This window comes from Mustela nigripes, chromosome 16 (assembly GCF_022355385.1).
Source record: "Mustela nigripes isolate SB6536 chromosome 16, MUSNIG.SB6536, whole genome shotgun sequence".
Lineage (NCBI taxonomy): Eukaryota > Metazoa > Chordata > Mammalia > Carnivora > Mustelidae > Mustela > Mustela nigripes.
In genome coordinates this window covers 10,087,476-10,093,475 of record NC_081572.1, presented here as the reverse complement: position 1 = coordinate 10,093,475, position 6,000 = coordinate 10,087,476, and the positions used below count along the sequence as shown (strand labels likewise).

General features: G+C 37.8%; 1 protein-coding gene across 6 annotated transcripts in view; it reads left to right on the top strand.

Moving 5' to 3' along the window:
• The first annotated feature begins 748 nt into the window (after nt 1–748).
• The window catches only part of KCNJ16 (potassium inwardly rectifying channel subfamily J member 16), a 54,052-nt gene continuing 48,800 nt past the window's right edge, over nt 749–6,000 (top strand). For 5 of the 6 annotated variants that reach the window (XM_059379256.1, XM_059379261.1, XM_059379258.1 and 2 more), the window contains exon 1: nt 749–817. The gene's annotated coding sequence lies outside the window, so the exon portion shown is untranslated. Of the gene's footprint in view, nt 818–1,678; nt 1,727–6,000 lie in introns of those variants that run through there. The other variant, XM_059379260.1, reaches the window with a different exon arrangement.

The window sequence follows — 6,000 nt, the reverse complement described above, 5'->3', positions numbered from 1 at the left end:
TAAAGATGGAAGACCATTCCATGCTCTTGGATTGGAAGAATAAACATTGTTAAAATGTCTATACTGCCTAGAGCAATCTATACTTTTAATGCTATTCCGGTCAAAATTCCACCGGTATTCTTCAAAGAGCTGGAGCAAATAATCCTAAAATTTATATGGAATCAGAAGAGACCCCGAATCACTAAGGAAATATTGAAAAACATTTATCAGGGTTTATTCAAAGATGCTAGGCTAGTTCTTCGGAACTGCACCTAGCACAGGGTGACTAATCATTAGAGGCATGGCAAATAAAGGAATGAATGGATGCTTAGTTATTTCTAGCTGTCCTGTCTCAGTTTTCATTGGCATTGGATCTCAGCCCTCACTGGCTGAGAGGTAGACAAAGAGTTCTGGTAAGAAGGATTTCTTTGCATTGGGTAGGAGCATTTCCATAGGTCACCTCTCAAAAACCCTGTTTATCCGTATTTGTTGAACATATTTCTGGCCCAGGAAATTTTCCTCCTTTCTATCCCTGACCTGGTGAAAACTTAGTCAGGATATGCCTGAATGCCCTTCACGCTGTACCTCCTCCAGAGGGACGGGGCTGTGAGGTAACCTCTGTCTCAGCTGACCGGCTATCACCTGCTTTATAAGATGCCAAGGGCTGCCTATGTAGATTTTCAGGTGGAACTGTAGGAACAAACCTGTGTCAATGGTTAACTCAGGTTCTTGGTGTCTGGAGTTTTTCTTTCCTTTATTATTAACTAAAGAACATTTTTATCCCTGCTCACTTGGGAGCACCCAGCTCATAGATCCTCTGCGGGGAGAGTGAATAAAGGTAAGCATTGCTCTATTTTTGTTATTATACAAAGTCATTCAGCCTGTGCTTTGTTCACGCTAGTTTCTGTCTCAGGGGCAGCAATGTCAATGTCAATGTTGAGTTAAAGACAACTGAGATAATTTAATTTCCTATATAAGTGCTGTAAGTAGAGTGTCATATTCCTTGAGTTATTTTGAAATGTTGGTCCAAGGTATTCTCCAATTGGTCTTTACAGAGTTTATTAAATAACTTTTACATGACATGATATATGTACATGTCTAAAAGTGACTTTATTGTATTCCATATCCAATACCATATGGAATATTCTGTAATTTTTCCTTAAAGCAAATAATTGCATCCTGTTTAAGTGTATACACATGTATGGATATATAGCTTTAAGCATGGAAGTGCGCTTTTACACATCCCCTCAAAAAACTTCAAGAAAAATAGGTTAATTTTCCCTGAGAATTGTAAATAATGATACGAGAGGAAATAAAAAAATATGCACATCTATAGACTTATTTTAATATCCTTCTCTTTTTTCCAGGCTTCTTTGTGAGGCCTTTTTTTATTTTCAAGTAAGCTTTATGCCCCTTGAACTCATGACTGGGAGATCGAGAGTCTCATGTTCTCCTGACTGAACCAGCCAGGTACCCAGTTCTAGGTTAATCCTATCATAAATTAGAAGTAGAGAATTTCATTCTGTTGTGTTCACTTTAAATTCTCTATAGCTCCCCCCACCCCACCCCGTGCATTAAAATCTTAGAAATTTTGTTCTTGGGTATTTATTGAGACAAGTGTGGATATGTTATCTTTGCCCTCTGGAAACTATGACTTCTCTATCTTTTCTAATTGAATTGTTTCTGTTGGCAGTGGGTATGGTTGGTAAACAAGAACTTTTCTACAAACCAGGTGGATTTTGATCAGGTACATTAAGCTCTTAGATGATCTTACTAACCTGAAAGGTCTTTAGGAAAATAGTCCTGAGGAGTATTTCTGCTGAGCATTAATGTTATAATTAGGCAAGAGTCAGAGCCTCAGGAAGAAACATTAGATTAATGTATCTTTGCCACTTTACTTTGGAAACTGTAGGCCAACTACTCTCTATGTCAGATCTTAACTAGTAAAGTGACATGAGGAACCTAACCTACAGCTGTTTTGTAGAATGCCATTTAAGGAGTTCTTGAAATGAAGCTAAAAAGAGGTTTAAAGGCGAACAGGGTCCAGAGTTCATGTCCATTCAAATAGCAGAGGGAGAGAGAGTGATAGAGACAGAGACAAAGACAAAGACAGAGAAGGAGGAAGACACAATGAGGAACCGGAGGTAACTGGCAGATGTAACTCCTGCTTACAATTATTTTTAGAACATGAGAACTGTCATAAATCCAAGACATTAGTTTCATTCAAAACAAGACCATGACCACATTTGACATTGGAAGAAAAGACTTGAGTAGCATGCTATTTGAAAACACTTTCCTAAAAAAGTATATTTTGACTTGCAAGAGAACAAGAGTTTTCAAGGATTTTGGAAAAACTATGTTTCTTCCACTATATATATATATATAGTGCAAATATATATATATATTAGTGGTGAGTCCAAGTGAAGGCTTGGATATGAGTTAGTTGAAAATTAGGAATTGGCAAAAAGTATAGTTTTAGGGAAGAAGGTAGACATATAAAGAACATTTAGAGCAAATATTTAGTGCTAAAGCAACTCATATATTTAGGTAAATCTTTTTTTCAAATTTATAATACCCATCATCTGAACAAACTCCTCAGCTTTTGTCCCATATGAATTTATCCTCAAGTCTTCTATGTTATCTCTCTGTTCTAGGAACAGTGGTCTTGAACTTATGTTTAGGAATAAAATGTGCATGCTTTCCATTAGCACACAATAGGCTTGATATAAAGGGCAAAGAGGAAATGCCCCCCAAAGATCTCTCATGTGTGGTCCTTGTGCATGGATATGTCTGAGAACATGTAGGTCACCAGTACGCTCTTCCTATGAACCTCTGAGTGATGCCTTGTTCATGGATATTGTTATTAACATACCTAGAACCAATCATCACAGCTCTATAACTCAACATGACTGAAGCCTTAGTCCTCAAGAATCTACCTTGATTCTTTTTACCAAGGGAAGGCTGGCATTGCTCTTCTTCTACAATTACTTATGTTGCATTGGTAAAAGCAATTCCTCCAGCATGGAGGAAACTCTATTTGTTTTTGCCACTAATAGATTTTTTTTTTTTAAATAATGGGAAAGAAGTTCATTTTCTTAAGAAGACAATGACCAACATTTTGTTTGTGGAAAAGCAAATTCCAGAATTCTCTCTCTTTTTTTTCTTTGCTTTTTAAAATTTGTTTTGTTTTTGTCTTATTTTGTTTTTACCATCATCATCTCAGCTCCTTAACCCCTATAAGACACTGACATAGAGATAATGGATCATCCTGTCATTTCCCTGATTTAGCTGGTCCCGAATTTAGCAAGAAACATTTTTTTTCTGATTGATTTATTGATTGATTCTCTCAGCAAATATTTATTAAGTGACAAGCCCTAAAGCTTAAAGGTTGAGTGGAAGATTGTTTAATGGGTGAAACCACTTTCTTTCAGAATTTGAGACTACTGAAGGAGGAAAAACAGAGGATTGGTCAATGCATAATATAGCATGTATTCAACAAATATTTATTGACTGACTGTGCCAGACATTGATTAGACATAAATTGATGAAAAGGACATATTAGTGAAAAGAAAAAGACAAAAATTCCTGGCATTATGAACCTTTCATTTTAGAGTAGATGTTGGAAGAGTCTATCAAGAAGTAAAATTAAAAGCATGTTAGTGGTGATAAGCAGTATAGAGGAAAATACGATGGAGGGAGGAGTTACTGGAGATGGGGGCTGGAGGAGTGAGAGTATTGTATTCATTATCTATTGCTGTGTAACAAATTTCCCCAAAACTGTGTCTGAGAGCAGCAATCATTTGTCATCTCCAGTTTTCTGGGTCAGGAATCCAGGCTGTCTGGGTCCTCTGGATCACATGCTGCAGTCAAAGTGTCCACTGGGACTAACCATCTCAAGCCTTGCATGGGGGAAGATTCTCTTCCAAGCTCCATCACATGGTACTTGGCAGGACTGGTTTCTTTGGGGCAGTTGGATGGAGGGGGGACTCAGTTCTCCACTAGTTGCTGGCGAGAGTCCTTCCACAGTTCCTTGCCATGTGGGCTGTCCATAAAATATCTCAAAACATGGCAGCTGGTTTCCATTAGAGCAAGCAGCAAGTAAACAAGAGAGAGACAGAGTCTTTTTCAAACCTAATCTTGAAAGTGATGTCCCCTCAGTTTGGCCAAATTCTATTCATTAGACATGAGTCACTTATTCCAGCCAATACTCAAGGGGAGGGATTTCACAAGAGCGTGAACACTAGGAAACAGGGATATTAGGGAGCCATCTTCCAAGCTGCCTATCATAGCTCTACATTTTTAAATAAAATTGTCAAAGGGAGCTTCATGAAGTAGTCAATATTTGATGGAAGACCTAGAGGTGGTGAGTCAGGAGTGAACAATATAGATACCTGGGAGAAGCATGGTTCAGGTAGATGGAATAGCTATAGCAAGGCTCTGAGTGTTCCCGGCATGTTTGAGAGAAGGCGAGGGGATCCATGTGGCTGAACCAAAGTTGAAAAGGGAAGAGTAGTTGTAGATGAGGTCATGTGGATGTGCCAGGATTTTTTCCAGAATGGAGAGGATTCTACAAACTGAATGTGTCAGAGATAAAAGACTAGTATCCAAAATCTATAAATAACTTAGCAAACTCAACACCCAAAGAGCAAATAATCCAATCAAGAAATGGGCAGAGGACATGAACAGACAGTTCTGCAAAGAACTTTGTGGTTTTTAAAAGGTAAGGAGTGGATGACTTTATTTTTTTAAAGCTGCTCTTGCATGAAAAAGATGGGATCAACTTTTCCTCCAAGGTTTTCTACTCTGAAACCAAGAATTCAGATGCAAAATGTACATCACATTTTAAAGACACTTTTCACTATTAAATACAACTTTTTCCGGTTATTTTGGCCCCACATTCACTTTCTCTTCAAAATAGACCTGAAACTGCCCACAGATGCAAAGGAAATTGGAGGAAAAGTCAAATTGAGTGAAAAATAACCCTAAAGTAGATTTACTTGACAATTCCAAATAAAGAAGATTTTCACCTTAAATATGGTCCTGAAGTATCACCTCAATTCTTAATTTTATTTTAGTTACATGTGTATAGTTTAAAAGACTTCAGATGGTTCCATACTTCAGATTATATTGCATATGATTTGTTCTTTTGACTTAAAGTGAACATTCAACTATTTCAATATTTTTTAAGAAAAAAGTATGTTTGAGGAAACATGACCAAAACCATTTTTATTATGATGAATTTTGATTTTTTGTTATATTCCATTTTAAATTAGAACCATGTTCCCAGGCAATCAATAATCTTTTATTCAATCTGGATACAAAGATAACAAAAACCTGGTTCCTGCCCTCAGTCTGGCAGAAAAAGGCAGGTCTGTATGTCATTAAGGGCGATTCAGTGGCCTAGGATGGTGATAAAATAAGACTAGCACACCAGCCCACTGAACTTTTTTCAGGAAAGCAATAGGGGGATGGCCTTCTTTGGGGCTTGTGGATATTGTTCAGTGTTTCTTTTTAGACTTCAGAATGTTTAAACACTGAGATATCGTGGGGGGGGGTTTTATGATTACTTTATTTGAGAGAGAGAGAGAGACGGAGCACACTCATATGCGTGAGGAAGAATGGAGGGTCAGAGGGAGAATCTTCAAGCAGAATCAAAACCCAAGATTTGATCCCAATGAGATCATGACCAGAGCCAAAACCAAGAGTCAGACACTCAACCTACTGAGACACTCAGGTGCCCTGAGATACTGTTTTTACTATGGACTGTTTTACAACAAGAGGTTTCAGTGCCTTACATTATCCATCTTCTTCCCTTCATTTGATAATTATTCAGGGTTCTCCAAAGAACCAGAACCAATAGGATATACAGAGAAGGAGAGACAGAGAATGATTTATTCTAAAGAATCAGTCATGTGATTGTCAGGGAAGGCAAGTCTGAAATCTGTAGGTTAGGGGGAAGGTTGGAAATTAAAGTAAGAGTTGTAGACTGGCTGCTTCATTGACCCCTCAGATGCCCCGAGA